Raw genomic sequence first — 16021 nt, forward strand, 5'->3', positions numbered from 1 at the left:
AGATCTACAAACAGAGCTTCAGGCTTCAGAGATCCAGGGCCTCCCCTGGGCTTCTGATGTGATCATTTTCCCTGGGAATTTTTTTTGGGAGGGGGGCTGAATGTCCTTTATCCATCACTCCTGAAAACAAAACAAAACAAAACAAAACAAAGATAAATTCAATGCCAAGTCAGCCATTTTGAAAAGCCAGTCACATCACACTGACCTCTCCAAGAAAGATTTGAGTAAGACCCAGTTCCCAGGAAGCTGCTTTAGCGCAGACTGTGGGTGGGGGACACAAAGACCACACAAATGCAATTGCTCCACTTTGGGGAAGGATAAACTGAGGTAGGGATCAATGAGAAAGCAGGAAGGGATAGGAATTAGTAGGAGGTTCCAGAGCTGTTGTTTGCAAGGACAGCTTTCACCTGTGAGCCCCAAGCTCCCAGCCCCCCAGCCCCACCCCCTCCACCCCACCCCCACACGAGTGATGATACACTGTCTCCTTGTCTTCTGAAGGACACAGACAGGGATTGGGAAATTGGCCTCTTGAAGACACTTCAGTTTTAAGTGCAGGAAGTGAGGAAATGAAATGCCCTACTTTCCCCCACCCCCACCCCCTTCTCCCAAGCCTTTCCTTTGTTTTTAGAAATTCACATGACACAAGCAACAGTTTTGAAATAACTCTTCTTTTCTCTGGTAGATTAAACTCTCTCCGTGAGAGAAGGAGCAGTATCTTTTCTCAGCGACCTCCTCAGCGCTTACATCAGCCCTGTGTGCACAGTAGAGATGGAATAGATACTTAATAACACTGACGCTGATGACGCCTCTTACCTGGGAGACTGAGCACTGAGCCAAGCACCTGGCTGAGCACTCCCCAGTGTCAGCCAGGGATGGGAAGGGTGTTTGTCACATGGCTGCTACCAACCAGTGAAGGTGGATGTGAAATCCAGTTACGGTTCTCCAGAACTTCAGAAGAAGCTCAAACAACCCTGCCTGGACCGCCACCACTCAGCTATTCATAAACCCCCTCTGTGGTAGTGACACACATCAGGAAACCCCTCCTCACATCGACAGGAAGAAAGCTGCTATTGTCTAGTCTCAGCCAGACGGGGGTCAACTAAGGACAAGACTCCCTGGAAGCTTCCTCAACTGGTTCTGAGGCCTCGCACTAATGGAAGCCCACTGTTCTTGTGGAATTGACCTGGGAGGTGACCTGTGAGTGGTCAGGACAGATAATAATAGTGAAGGTGTCCCCTGAGGTCCCAACCGGTTTCTCAGCATTCACAGCAGGGAGGGGGAGTGTCTACCCAGTTGTCTGAATTGTCTCAATCAATCTTCCTTTTGCCCCGGGGGGTTCATAGGTCCCACCAGCCATGGCGTTAACCCTGTAAGGATCTTGCTGCACCACATTAGGTTATCCTGGTAATATTTACTACTACTACTCTTCCTCTTTCTCCTCTTCCTCCTCCTCACTCTCTTCTTTCTCTTCCTCCTCCTCCCTCTCCTCTTCCTCTTTCTCTTCTTCGTCTTCCTCCTCCCTCTCCTCTTCCTCTTTATCCTTCTCCTCTTCCTCTTCTTACTTCTTCAGAAAGGGGCTTCTGATAACTACCCGGCATATAGAAATGAGATACCTTTTCCAGCCTCCCTCACGCATGGTTCCCTGTCCAGATGTCAGGAAAAGGGGTGTGTGGGCAGAGAAGGGCGTCCTGTCCCACAGAGAAGGCGGGTGGATATGTTCAGTGCTAAGGATAGTGAGAAAGGAAGATAGAAAGTTAGAAAGATACTACACTGTTGACAGCTACAGAAAGCCTCCGTCCAGGTTTTATTTACCTAAGAAGACAGTAGATTCTATCTCATTTAAATCATGTTGGTAAGGGAGTGGAGTCATTAAGAACTGAGTCTAATTCCCACCGGCACCTGGGTAGGGCGTGGCATTGCTTGTCCCACAGAAGCCACTGTAACCTGAAGACATGAAGACCTGTGGAAACAGAACGCCGAATCCACAAATTGTGGGCTGGAGTCTGGATGGCCAAGCCCGAGATCACTGCACTAGCAGGCTGAGTGGAGGAGAACTCAAGTATGGGGAGAATTCTTAGGGGAGTACTCCACTGTAGACTGAAACCCTGAAAGCCCACTGTGCCGGCAAGCTTTAGTCAACTGGACACAAGCTAAAGTCCTCCGAGAGGAGGAAACCTCAGTTAAGCGAATAAAGCCCGTAGAGCATTTCCTTAATTAGTGGTTGACACAGGAGGACCCAGCCATTGTGGGTGGAGCCTCCCCTGGACTGATGGGCCTGGTTCTCTAACAAAGCACACTGAGCAGGCCACGGAGCGCAAACAGGTAAGCAGCACTCCTCAGTGGCCTCTGAATTGGCCCCTCCCGCACAGGTTCCTGCCCTGCTTGATTCCTGCCCTGACTCCCTTTAGTGATGACTAGGGCATCCAGAGACTCTCTTCCCTGTGTATATGTGGAAGAGATGGAATCCACTGCTATAACAGGGTAGGGAGGAATCCTAATTCAAATGGACATAGTGGAAATGTTTATTCACAGACTGTCTGTACTGGAAGTGCAACTTCTGCAGTCTTGGCAGTCTCTCTCTCAAACTTGCTTTCCTCCGATGGCTTTTCTAACCCCCACACAGTGGGCAGATGCCCCACCCCCACCCCCTGGCAGCCTTAGGATTACATTGGAACAGGTTAGACCCTCTTTTCTCTCAGTTTTGCAAACATCCAGGGACTGGCCATTTTTCTTCTGACTTGGGCCCATATCTAGCCCTGAACACACTGTTGATGACTAGGCCTGGGCCGGCCGGTGTCTGTCCTGTCCTGCAGCTCAGTCTGTCAGCTCCATCAGAACCAGAAGCACAGACAAGTGCAAGGTAAGTAAAGGAAGGACGACGGAAACAGAAAAACGTGCTGAGCTGTCAAAACAAAGGGTTGGGTTTTTTTTTTTTTAATGTTTTAAAATCATTTTTATTTACGTGTGTGTGTGTGTGTGTGTGTGTGTGTGTGTGCGCGCGCGCGCGCGCGCGCGTGTGTGTACACATACACCACATGAAGGCAGGTGCCTAGGGAGACCAGAAGAAAGCATCGAATCCCTGGAACTGGGCCTATGGGCTGCTGGAAGACACCCGTATGATGTGGGTACTGGAAATGGAATCTGAGTACTCTGCAAGAGCCTCACATGCTCTTAGCGTGAGCCTTCTCATTAGAAGCACCTCTTCCCCTCTCACCCTCCATTCCAACCAGAGGTGCCTGGCTTTCTTAAACCTTGCCCAGAAGGTAACCCTGGCTCACTGATTTCAGTCTCTGTATTGGCTCCACAAATAAACCTGAGACACAAGGAAGTGCCTGGAGGGAAGATGCAGTCTTTAAGGGTAAGAATCCATTTGCCCCCAGCTGAGTGCAGATAGGATCTAGGTGAGGCAAGAGAGATGCTAAGGATATGCCCCCCTTGCTAGACAGTGGGCCTCAGAAAACTACTTGCTTGGTTGTCTATATTATGCTATAATACGAGTATTCCAATACATTTAGTAGAAATAGGGGAGTGTCACTTGAGTCCTGGTTTCTTTCTTGAAATCTTGACAAAAGCTCCCAGATCATAGGGCTGAATATAAAAAATGGTAGGCCGGGGATGTGAGCTGATACCTGGTGAATTCTAGGGGAAGCCTGGCCCCTACAGCCCAGGTAAAGTGGACCCTAATCTGCTCAGCCTCAGGGTGTGCTGTGGTTCATGGTGACTATCGATTTGACAGGATTTAGGATCTTTTAGGCAGTATACCTCTGGGCAGGTGTGTGAGAGACTGTATAGTGGGAGTTAATTGGGGTGGGAACACCAAATCTAAATGTGGGTGGCACCAATTTTGTGAGCTGGGACGCCCGGTCGCATGAAAAAAAAGAGCATTAAGAGAGCCCTGATATTGTCTCTCTTTGATTCCTGACTTGGATATAATCTGACAGCTAGTAAACTAACTGCACCTTCAAACTGTGAGACAGAACAAACTGTCCTTTCCTAAGGAGCTTTTGTCCAGTGTCCTGTCATAGCAACAAAGAAACACAGTTAAAAACAAGATGGTAGGGGAGCTCATGGGTCAGCCTGACCGCACCCACCTTGCTTCAGAGAAATGCCTGGTTGTCCCACTCCAAGGAAACACTGAACTACGCAGCCAGGAGAGCCCCGCTTGTGTCTGGAGGATGGGCAGCCTCAGTGTACAGGTTGAGGACCAGGAGGACAATCTCTGCTCCTGACAGGAAATCACAACCAAAACAACCATGAGAAATACAGCTGGCCCTTGCACCTTCAACCTCTGGAGGTAGGAATTGTCCTGTGTGTGCCATAAAAGAGACAGAACCCAGGAGTGATAGCACAGACACCTGTAATCCCAGCTGTCAGGAGGCTGAGGCAGGAGGATTGCCTAGGCCTCTTAATGAGACCTTGTGTCCAAAATAAATAAACAGCAAAACAATAATAACAAGAAAATAAAACCAGAAGCTGTAACAGACCTTACAAAATGTCCCAGGAACTCTTTCTCACAACAGCCCCCATCCATATGACCAAACCTGCAGGTCTGCCTCCAACACCGGCAGTGATCCCTGTGGAAGAGGTGTCATTGCTTGTGCAGAGCACACAGCCTTGAGTGCACAGCTGGGTTTGTGTGCACACAGCCTGACTATGTGAGGCTCCTGGATATCCATCTCTAGATAAGGGAACTTCCTTCCCCAGATCCTTGCTACCCTGGGTGATGGTGCACTCAGGACAAGGAACAAGGCAAGGACTTTACTCTGAAGTTTAGTGGGTGACAAACAAGGACTGCAACTTTCCATTACCACACACTTCCCTTATGTGTCCTAAAACCAGGTAAGGTGACCGACCGTGAGCACTGGTGTGGTGGTGTAATAGTATTCGAGACACAGGGAACCAGTGGTATAAGATCATCCTTGGCTGTAGAGTGAGCCTGAGGCCAATCTGGGCTACATAAAACCTACCAAAAAATTTAAAAACACAAAATTTACAGTCATCTCTCATTAAAATCAAAGAGCAAAAAAAATGTTCTTTGAGCCCAACCTAGAGGAGTGAAGTTGTGTTCTCATGGAAAAAGCCAAAAATAAATCCTCATTTTAAAAAATCAAGACCAGACATCTCTCAATGTTTAAATTTTACAGACTATAGGGTTAAATATAGCAACTTACATTAACAAATATTTAAAGACAAAAAAAATTAAAGGCATTACAACACCAAAAACATTAGAAGGAGCACCAAACTTCGGAAGAGGCTTCCATTTAATTAATCCAAGTTGGACATGTGGCTCTGGTTACGTGTGGTTCCTGGCCAGAACTATGAAAACCAGCGAAGAAAAGCAGCCAGCCAAGGCCACACAGCTCCTTCTCACCCCCACCCAAGACAGGATCCGGTCCCCACCCACGAACACTGACCCACCCTCACACTTCACCCCCTGCATACAATCCCCACCCATGCACACTGGACCCACCCTCACACTTCACCCCTGCATACAGTCCCCCACCCATGCACACTGAACCCATCCCCACACTTTACCCCCGCATACAGTCCCTACCCATGCACACTGGACCCACCCTCACATTTCACCCCTGCATACAGTCCCCCACCCATGCACACTAGACTCACCCTCACACTTCACCCCTGCATACAGTCCCCCACCCATGCATACTGGACCCACTCTCACACTTCACCCCAGCATACAGTCCCTACCCATGTACACTGGACCCACCCTCACACTTCACCCCTGCATACAGTTCCCCACCCATGCATACTGGACCCACCCTCACACTTCACCCCTGCACAAACTCCACTGTCTCTCACTGAACTTGCAGGATTGAAAGCGTCCTCAAAACTTAAACATTGCTTTATTCGATTTGGGATCTGTGATGTGCACATGAGCAAAAACGAATGAATGATCGAGAAAAGCAGAGGAAGGGCTGGGATGAGCAAGGAAACATTTTTTGTAGACAACCCTTGAGGAAGGGCTGGAAGCCTGTCTCTGTGGGTAGAGTGCTGGCCTGGCATCAGGAAGCCCTGGCTTTGATCCTGACCACAGAAGTTGGAAGATATGAGTCTGGTCTATAATCCCAACACCTAGGAGGATCAGGAATTTGAAGCTAGCCTCTGCTACACAGTGAGTTTCAGGCCACCCTGGGCTACATGAGATCCTATCTTAAAGGATCATCGTCAGCCAGGCATACTGGTGCATACCTTTAGTCCCAGTACTTGTCAGGCAGAGGCAGGCAGATCTCTGAGTTCAAGGCCAACCTAGTCTGCATAGTGAGTTCCAGGACAACCAGGCCTACATAGTGAGATGCCATCTAAAAACAAAAACAAAAAACATCCTCTTAACTGTCTATTGGAAGTATTTGATTAATTGCAATTTATTATAGTTATCCTATTCTCTATTCTGTTCTGGAATATTAGAAATAATTCTGTATCCAGCTGCTCTCATTAAGGTGTCTCCCATCCTTCCCTCCCCGTGCATCCCCCTCCCCCGTGCACCCTTCCCAGACTCTTGCAGCCCCTGTCTACTCTTGCCTTCTAAGACAAGTTTTTTTTTTTTAATGCATCCATCTGTAATGAGAACATTCATTGGTCTTTCTGGACCTCATTTCCTTACCATTATGTTCCCCCGATTCTGTCCATGTTTCAGCATAAGACAGCACTTCTTCTCTTTTATGATTAAAGAGTAAATAGATGGACAGATAGACCATATTTACTTCTCCTGAGGTCCCTGGGATTGAACTCAGGGCTTTGAGCATGCTAAGCAAGTGTTCTACCACTGAGCCACACCCCAACTCCACCTTTCCCTTCTGCGTTCACCTGTTAGTGGTTACCTGTGTTGGTTCCAGAGTGCGTCAATGTACCTGAGAGTGCAGGTGTGCCTTCCACACACCCCTTTCACTTCCTCTGAATAGATATCCATGAGCAGGCTTGTTGGATCAGTATGGCTTTTATCGATGTAGATTTTTGAAGAACCCCCATATTGTTTCCCATAATGACTAGGCCAATTTATATCCCTACCTACAGTGGGATATACTTTTCATTATTTATAGAATGATTATACTATTATTACTTAACTATTCACGTATTAGGAAGGATGAGAGAGTAAATCAAGAGCTTTTGATTAGAAGAAGTAGACACGTGCAAATAGCTCTCAGGAATTGTGGGGTCCCTTTGAAGCTCAACTGGGGGATTGTGGGGTCCCTTTGTAGCCCAACTGGGGAATTGTGGGGTTCTATAGAGGCCACATTTGGGTGATAAAGGAAGCGCCATATCCCATAGATGAGTGCCAAGGCAATTTTGGAAAAGCCACATGGGGTGGCCAGGTAGAAGCAATGAGAGCTTATTGCATGACAGTCCAGAATGTAGCTCCAGAACCCAGAGTCTTCCAAGACCAAACAAAGCTCTAAAAGGCAAATGTTGGGGTGTTTGGGGGAGGGGTGTTAAGCAGCAGAGTGCTTGTCTGATATCCAAGGCTCTGGATTCAATTGCCAGCACCATAAAATAAATAGCTAAGTCAGCTGTGCTGGCACGTGTCTGTGAGCCAGCACTCAGAAACTTAATGTAGAAGAATTATCTAGGCCTCACAGCAAGACCCTGTCTAAATAAATAAAAACATCCACCTTCTTGTCAGCCCCGCAGCTCCCTTATGCAGTTCCTTGGCTATTCTATTTGTCTTCCTGCTGACCCCTGAGCTCCAGTGCTCCATCTCCCGCCTGCACCGACAAATATTCCCTGTAATTCTCCTTGTCAAATTTGCCAAGACAGGGCTCTCAGTGGGCAGGTTATGTTGAGCATTCCTCTGTGAGCTATCCAACTAGGAGTAGCTACACCGCCCTGTTCATCAGCCTAGGAGTTGTGTGTCTGGGGTTAGGTAGAGAGGATCCTACCCAAAAGCTAAAGACATAGGAGGCATTCTGAGGGCCAAGACCCCAGCCTCAGACCACAGATATGACATTAATAAAATGTGCAGGAGAGAGAGAGATTATTTGGAGAGAAATGCTGAGTTTTCGCGCCTGACAGTTCTAGCTTATTCTGAATTAGAGATTTCTTTTATAATGTTGCAAAGGTAGGGCATAAATGTCCTTAAGTCCCATGCCACCATGAGGGTGTGCCAGAGGAACCCACTTGGGTCAGAGTCAACAACGGGGGTTTGTGTGTATGCCTTGCTTTGTAGAGGGTCTCTGGGGAGAGGATCTATGTCTTGACAAGAGTTGAGTGTGTCAGTGATTTATATCATTCATTAATTAGGGAATCTACGGGTATAAACGTGGGACAAAATACAAGATAGAAGTAAATATGCAGTCAGAGAATAAAAAGGAAGGCTATAGAAAATTTAAATATGATTAAAGTCCTGTGGGGCCCCAAAACTGTAATCTTTGGGGTTATTTATTTAGGGAGGTCTTTTTCCCCCTCTTCTGACAAATTGATTTGCATTTCTGTTGAACAGAGAAGTCACATTTAAGTTTCTGATATAGTCTAGGGTCCTGATTAGGTTTGTTTTCTTTCCCAGTTAAAGAATTTAAAACAGGTAACAGCAGAGAAACATCTCAAACATTGCAGACAGAATCAGTAGAAGAAAAGCCATTTACTGGAGGTAAGGAAACACATTCAGCAGACACACAGAAAAAGGTCCTCGGCAGACCAGAGAGGCGGTTCAGGAAGATGGAAACTAGTTTTCTTGGCGGCTGGGCCTTTAAGAAGTCATGCTTGTCTTTGTGGTTGGTTTGTCTGAAATTGCAGTGTTCTGTCCTGGTGCAGCTGAGCCCGGCTGTCAGCGGAAGCCGGGGGAGGCAAAAGCGGCCAGCTTTAAGGTTGAGGAAGAAGCTGGCCGAGTAGGGCGCTTACCGCCTTCCTCGCCTTCCTCGCCTTCCTCGCCTTCCTCGCCTTCCTCGCCATGTCCCTCTCCTTACCTGTGTGAACCAGGGAGTGTGTCTAATTCCTAGTCTCTCATTTCCACGCAGAGTCGTCTAATTTTGTAGTTATAAATGTGTATCCTCTACTTCATGAGAAACGGTGATTTAAAGCGGCCTTCTGCCCGAGAGCCAGGCAGTTCTCCAATGGTCTTGATGGATAACAACGTTTAATACCGAGAGGGTCTTTTGCAGTTCCCCTAAATTTTTATAATTCATGGGGCATTTTGTTTCGGTTCGTTTGTTTTTGAGAGAGTGGTTCTTTGTGTAGTTCAGAGTAGCCTTGAACTCATGGACTATCTGCTTTGGCCTCCCACATGCTGGGGTTAAAGGTGTGTATCGCCAGAACCAGCTACAACTTTAACACTGGGAAAAATGCACAAACTTTAGTTTCAGTGGGTACTGTTAAAGGGAAAATCGTGGTGCAGGTGCAGGGTCCAAACAGAGGGAGGAGCGGGAGAAGCAGCTCTCTCTATCTGGCCTGCCAACTAACCAGGGCTTGCGACTAAAATCTGTTCTCTCATTGTTCAGGGGCTGCGTCTGTAAAATCGAGGACCACTGAGCACTACAGTTGGTGGGGCATTGCTCTTAGGGTCATTTTCAATTTGTTTGCTTGCTTGTTGACTGGCTTGCTTATATTTTGAGACAGTATCTCTCTGTGTAGTCCTGGCTGTCCTGGAACTCATCTGTAAACCAAGTAGGTCTTAAACTCAGAGATCCGCCTGCCTCTGCCTCCCTGATGCTGGGATGAAAGGCTTGTGCCACTATTGCCCGGCCATTTTTTAAAAAATTGAAAAGGGCTGGGAAATGGGAAAAAGCCGAGGGAAGAGGGCTTATGAGACCGATGGGAAGGGGGTAACCGGGAAAGGGGAAAGCATTCGGAATGTAAACAAAGAATATAGGAAATAAAAAAACAATTAAAAAATTTTTAAAAAATGAAAAGGGCTTTGCTCCCCTTGCTCTGCACATCATGCTAGGGAAGCTAGCAGAGAGTGGCAGGCATCCAAATAATCCGCGAGCCACAATCCCTGGGCTGCCCTCCGCTAAGAGCTGGGTGCCGACTTCCTCCGTGGAGCCGCAGGAACCAATTCGCAGGCCATCAGACTGTGCGCCTCCTCCCCCTGTCCGGCTCCTGGATGCCAAGCCAGGCTGTGCCTGCGCCCTGCGGGGACCGGGCAGCTGCTCAGCGATCCCGATCCCGACTGCCCAGCCGCATCGGGGCTCCGGGCCGGCAGCCGAGCTTCAGGGGCTCCAGGCCGAGGTCCACCCCAGCCCCAGCCGCTGCCCCGGGAGCCACCCCCTTGTTTTCTTAAAAACACATGCTGCCTCTTTGGGCACATTTGCCAGTTGCCATGGGCGTTTTCTGTTTTGGCCGAAGCAAGAATGCAGAGTTAAGTGATTCTAAGCTGCAAATTCAGTATGTTGGGGGGGTGAGGGGGGGTGTCTCCTCGCTGCTGTAGCCTTATTCTGGAGAGGTGGGAAGGCCCACTCTCTTCTCACGGTTCTTCTCCAGGCGTCTGACCTTGGCGAGGTACCAGGTAAACGTTTTTCTAAGGCTAGAGCCTTGGGTTCTGCCTTTCCATTCGGAGAAGCTAAAGCTGATTTAAGATAAATAAATAAACACAGTAGCTTCCCCCGCATTCCCCAGGGACCAATTGAACCCCACACACACACCCCTTTTTTTTCCTCCTCTAGAATAGATAAAGCCACAAGCCAAAGGCCCTCTGGTTGTTTCTGCCAAATGGGCCCAGACCCACAAAACCCAAAGTGGACTCTCTCCAGGAACTGGGGGTGGGGATGGAGGTGGAGGAAAACCAGGGAGGGACTCATGGTCCAGGTCAGCACCGAGCAAAAAGCAAGGAAGGAGACCAAAGGATGGACAGCAAGGGGAGTCTGACCACAGAGAGCTTCGAAAGCTGTACTGAGTACACATCCAATCGGCTCACCACAAGAGAAGGAACTGGCCCTTGGGGAGGGACAGGTCTTTTTGGCTTAAAACCAGGTTGCATTGGGCACGTGCGCGCGCGCGCGCACACACACACACACACTCACATTCATGCATGCACACGCATGTGCATACACACATTAAATGTCAGTAACACTTCACCAGGTTTGTGACAATCCAAAATGCCACTTATGTCCTAAACACACTTCTAAAGGATCAGGTGCCTCCTTAGTTTAAAAATTACTGCAAGATAATTTCTTAAAACACAGTCCAAAAGACATTAATTAGGTCTTTGAGGTTATAAATAGGTATTAAATAAAAAGAGTCATGGTCCATATCATACTGGGTATAGAAATGGTGGGTTCTAGAGGAGAACAGGATTTTTGATAAAGCTTCTCAGAATCTTTAATGTATACGTTTTGATTCACACACACACACACAAATGGGATAGAGTATGTTGTTTCCTAAGTTTAATTGACCTTGGGTTTATTTGTCATTGATGGGTTTTTTGGGGGGAGGGGCTGTTCCTTTAGATGAACCTCACCTTGGGTGACTTAAGTACACTGTGTCCTCCCGAGCACTCTTGGTTAACTGATTGATTGGGGGGTTGTTGTTTTTTTCATAACAGGATCTCCCTATGGAGCCTGAACTGGCCCCAGTTTGGTCTCCGAGATTCGTCCAGGCCCAGCTTGCTTTTGCATTTTACTGAACTGAAACCTTAAGAACGCAGGCAAACAGAATGTGAGGACAACAGGAAGTTGGCTGTAGATACAGGAAGCCGCTGCAAAGGAGGCCTCCGAGAGAAACTGGTGTGGTGAACTCCTGGCATGCGCAGGTGACAAGAGGTTCTGCAGGGGAGAAAAAGCCAGCTTGGTCGGCGCCTTTGGCTTGCACTGCTCAAGGAAACAAAAATAGCCCAGGTGGCTGCGAGACTGTACGTGCGTATGAAATTATTCAGATCCTGACAGATGGACTGGAGGTCTCCTCTCCGCTGGCCTGGCAGCCTCGGTGTGGAAAGTCCTGCCCGGGAGGGAGCTGGGTCACAGCCGCTACGGCGAAATACTGGAAATAAAAGCCCAGACAGATAGAATAGCAGTGAGTCACAGTAAACCAGGAGCCATCAGGTGCTCGGGAGGGAAGCTGAAACCTGGAGGCTGAGCCCAGCTAGAAGAGCCAGCCAGGAGCAGGACACCCCTGTGGTGAGGAACACAAAGAGCGGAGTGTTCCAGTCAGAGGGATCAGGTTTCTCAACGTGGACACACGTTCAGGCTGTGCACACTGAACTCAGGCTTTGCTCCAAGGGTGGGGGCGGGGGCACAACCCCCTGCCTGGTTCTACCCTGGAGGGTGCCAGCCTAGCACTCAGGGCTTTGGCAGGGACCTCAGGGGCCATGGGGACTCCGTTGCTTCCTGAGTAAAACCGGATGAGCAATCTAGTGGCCATCAGGGTCTCAGCCCCCCATCCCACCACTTCCTATCAGAGCTTGAAAATCTGGATTCCGCCTTCAGAGGCTCTGTGCTCTGAAGCCTCGCCCTGAGCAGTTTATAAACTGTTGGCTCTTATAAAGTTTTCCAGCTTAACTGGATGGGCTAGTGCCTGAGGCCCTGCGCTTGAGAACATAGTTCCAAAGATAGAAAAGATAGGGTCCCTAACCCCTAGTTATTCAGGGCTGGTGGCCTTGGAGAATCCTATCTCAAAGCTGCTACACAGTCCAGGGTGGCAACACTCAAATAAACTTGGGTAATTTTTTTCCTCTCTCTCACAGGTCACAAGCTTATTAAACTTGGATGACAGTAAACCAATGACTAACTGGGTAATTAAAACCACAAGCCTAGGATCTCTGGGGCCTGCTCTCATCTTCCCCTCAGCAGAAAAGCCTTTGTGGATTTGAAACCCTCCATGGCGGCCCCACCTCCTCTCAAGGTTGTTCTCCTGCTTGTCTGAGGCTTCATCCCAATCCCTCCTTGTTCTCTGTAGGATGGAGGAAATCTAACCTTTAGCTGAAGCTCAGCCCATACTCCCTCCTGCCTGACACGTTTCCAACAGACTAGAGTTACTAAGCCCTTCCTGCCGGGAGGCACTTAGCTTTCTGTTCCATGGAACTTTGGCTTCAAGGGCTCAGAGCCTCCCAGTTCCTCAGGAGAGTGAGCTGGGAACTTCAAAGTGACCCGCCACAGCTGAGAAGCCCAGAGTAGCTTCAAAGACTTTCCAGCCTGAATCTTCTAAGGGTGGGGGGTGGGGTGTTTCTCCCTCACCTCTGAAACCACACAAACAATGAAGTCTACAATGACCTTCAAGGCACTTGTATGTTTCTACCTTTAATTTCGGCCACAGGCCTCCACAGGAATGCATACCAGGAGTCCCCACCTGCCTTGGGCATGCTCTGTGATGTCTTCTCCATTGTCACGCCTCGCCTTCTGGCTGCCCGGCTTTCTTCTTTCTGTCCAGATTATCTGGTCCATGGAGGGTGGAGAAGGGGCTATACTTGGGATAGGGATGGTACTGTGGTTGCAACATGCCCACAACATTCATGTACTGGGAACTTAATGCCTAGCACAACAGTGTCCAGGCGGTCATTAGAGCTGAAAACCCAGCCCTTGGGAGGCCGAAGCAGGAAGATTCTGAGTTCAAGGCCAGGCAGAGTGACATAAGTCTGAGACCAGTCCTGGCTACAGTCTGAGACTCTGTCACAAACAAACAAACAAAAACAAAAACAACAACAAAAACCCAAAAGGGAGGTATTAAAAGGACTTTTACAAGGGACCTTCACAAGAAGTTTTAACACAGCATTCCCTGTTGTTAAGTTTGCTCTCTTGTTCCGTGAGGCCTTCAGAAAAGTTAAGATGCTGCGGAAGGCCCTAAAGGGCTGCGGCCTGCTCAACCGGTTACATCTTAGTTTCTGAGAGAGAACTAGATTTTTAAACTGTGTGTGTGTGTGTGTGTGTGTGTGTATAGTAGTTGTTACTGTATATGTGTGAGTGCATGTCGTCTATGTGTGGGTACATGTGTGCATGTGTGTGTGTAGTTGTTATTGTGTATGTGTGCATGTTGTCTATGTGTGGGTGCACATGTTGAGGTTTGAGGACAACTTTGTGGAGTCGGTTCTCTCTCCCTCTCCATCCTTAAGTAGGTTCTGGGAACCCTGCCAAGTGATTTTTATTCTTTATAAATAACCCAGTCTGTGACATTGTGTTATCGCAGCACAAAAGGGACCAAGACGAGTGGAGTATAGAACTTTTATATACTGTCCCAGAATAGGTTTGTGAGTGTTTTAATTTAAAAAACAAAAATGGTCAGGAAGATGGCTCAGTGGGCAGAAAGGAGCCTGTGTGCGTGCGTGCACATACGCACTCTGTGTGTAGTGGTCTAGGGCGTGGCCAACCTGATGAAGCCTTGGGAGCCCTGCGGGTTGTTAAAGACACTTTGAGACAGATCTCAAGGAATTCTAAATTGAACTGAAAAGTATAAAGTGTGGAGAGCCTGAGAAGTGTCCCCAAGCTACAGAGCTGTGTCAGATGTCCCTGCTGCCTAGGGGACACTGAAACTGCCAGCTCAGAGCCTTTTTGCCACAACTGTGTCTTCTTGGTTGGGCGTTAGCATGCCCCACCCCTTCACCCCCCACCTCCCCACCCCCATACCCCCAACCCCCCACCCCCCACCGTGAGCAGGGAGACAGGGAGACTGCACGGGTGTGACCTACAGCTGGCTGACCGCCCTGCAGAGGTAATTTTCTTGTTCTCTTTCATACAAATGCTTACCCCAATCTTAGAAAACAACAACAACAAAAAAAAACAAAACAAAAACAAAAAACAAAAGATAAACATTAAAGTTAGTTTTATTTAAAAAATTTTATTTAAAAAGTATTTAAATTGAAATTAAAATAATTCCGAAGGTAGATCCATATTGAATGTGTTCCCTGTCGTCCTCTGTTGCCAGGAAGAAACACAAGCTGTAAATTTCACATTCTTTTTTGGCCCTGAATTGCTATGACTTACTAGTCAAAGAAAAAAGTCGCAGTCAAACTATCCATTAAGAGACAAATTTAAGCAAGAACAGTATGAGCTGCAGCCAGCTGCTGACGACAGCTTTTCAGAATAGAATGATATGCCTACCAGGCGGTGATTAAGTACGCTGACAACAGACAATTTAGTGAAGGGTCAGTGGCTGGCTGGCTTATTTATTTTAAAATTGAAACCCACTAATCACTTACTTGAAGTAGCAGCAAATGGTAGCATTGTGGTAACAGAAAGAATCCTACTACTTCCTGACAAGTAATGAGTATTTCATTTATGGTTTTCATTGTATTCTAGTTCTCTCAAGTTTGGATGTCACTGAGAAGAAAGCTCTAAGTTTGGGAGGCACAGCCCTGAGGAGCTCTTCCTTGGCACCTCTCAGACTTGCTACTCCTCAGAGTCCCTCTAGGATATTGTGTTAGTTACTGTCCTATTGCTGTGGGGAGACACCATGTACAAGACAACTCGTAAAAGAAAGCATTTATTTGGGAGCTTGCTTACAATTTTAGAGGGGGCATCCATGACCATTATGAGTGAAGCAGGACAACAGTCAGGCAGGCCTGGCACTGGAGCAATAGCTGAGAGCTTACATCTCATCCACAACCAGGAGGCAGGCAGACAGAGGGAGCTAACTGGGAATGGCAGAGGCTTTGAAACCTCAAAGCCCGCCCCCAGTGACACATCTCCTTCTACAAGGCCACACCTCCTAATCCTTCCCAAATAGTTCTGCTAACTGGAGACCAAGTGTTCAAATATATGACCTACGGGGTCCACTCTCATTCAACCCACCATAGACACCTTCTAAGCAATGGGACTAAGCTATGTCCACCCAGGCTGCTGCCAACCAGCCAGGGCCCCAGGCCTGGAAATTTGTTTTTTTATGATAGCAAACTACTTGTCTCTGAAGGAGGTCATAAGGGCCATGTCTGGGACATTTCTGACATGACCACTGACCATTACCAACAGCCAGATTACATTTTGTGGAAAGGATGTATCCTATTGGTCCAGGGCACACAGGAAGCAAACTCATCGGTCTCAAAACTGAAGTTCTTTCCTTCATTGAAGTTCCTGTGTGTGTGTGTGTGTGTGTGTGTGTGTGTGTGTACGCGCACACACCTGTGTTGGTGTGCACATGTGAAGGACAG

The 16021-nt window shown here is 47.9% G+C and overlaps 1 long non-coding RNA gene across 3 annotated transcripts; it reads left to right on the top strand.

The window, feature by feature from the left end:
- Positions 1-2213: 2213 nt before the first annotated feature.
- Positions 2214-13164, top strand: LOC127687280 (uncharacterized). Of its 3 annotated transcripts, XR_007978363.1 has the most exons (5): positions 2214-2322; positions 2755-2860; positions 8519-8602; positions 11492-11797; positions 12629-13164. It is a non-coding gene; the product is annotated as an uncharacterized LOC127687280 (long non-coding RNA). The 3 variants fall into 3 exon arrangements; XR_007978364.1 differs by lacking the exon at positions 8519-8602 and having other exon boundaries at positions 2215-2322; XR_007978365.1 differs by lacking the exons at positions 2755-2860; positions 8519-8602 and having other exon boundaries at positions 2259-2322.
- Positions 13165-16021: the final 2857 nt, after the last annotated feature.

Source organism: Apodemus sylvaticus, chromosome 6 (genome assembly GCF_947179515.1).
Source record: "Apodemus sylvaticus chromosome 6, mApoSyl1.1, whole genome shotgun sequence".
NCBI lineage: Eukaryota > Metazoa > Chordata > Mammalia > Rodentia > Muridae > Apodemus > Apodemus sylvaticus.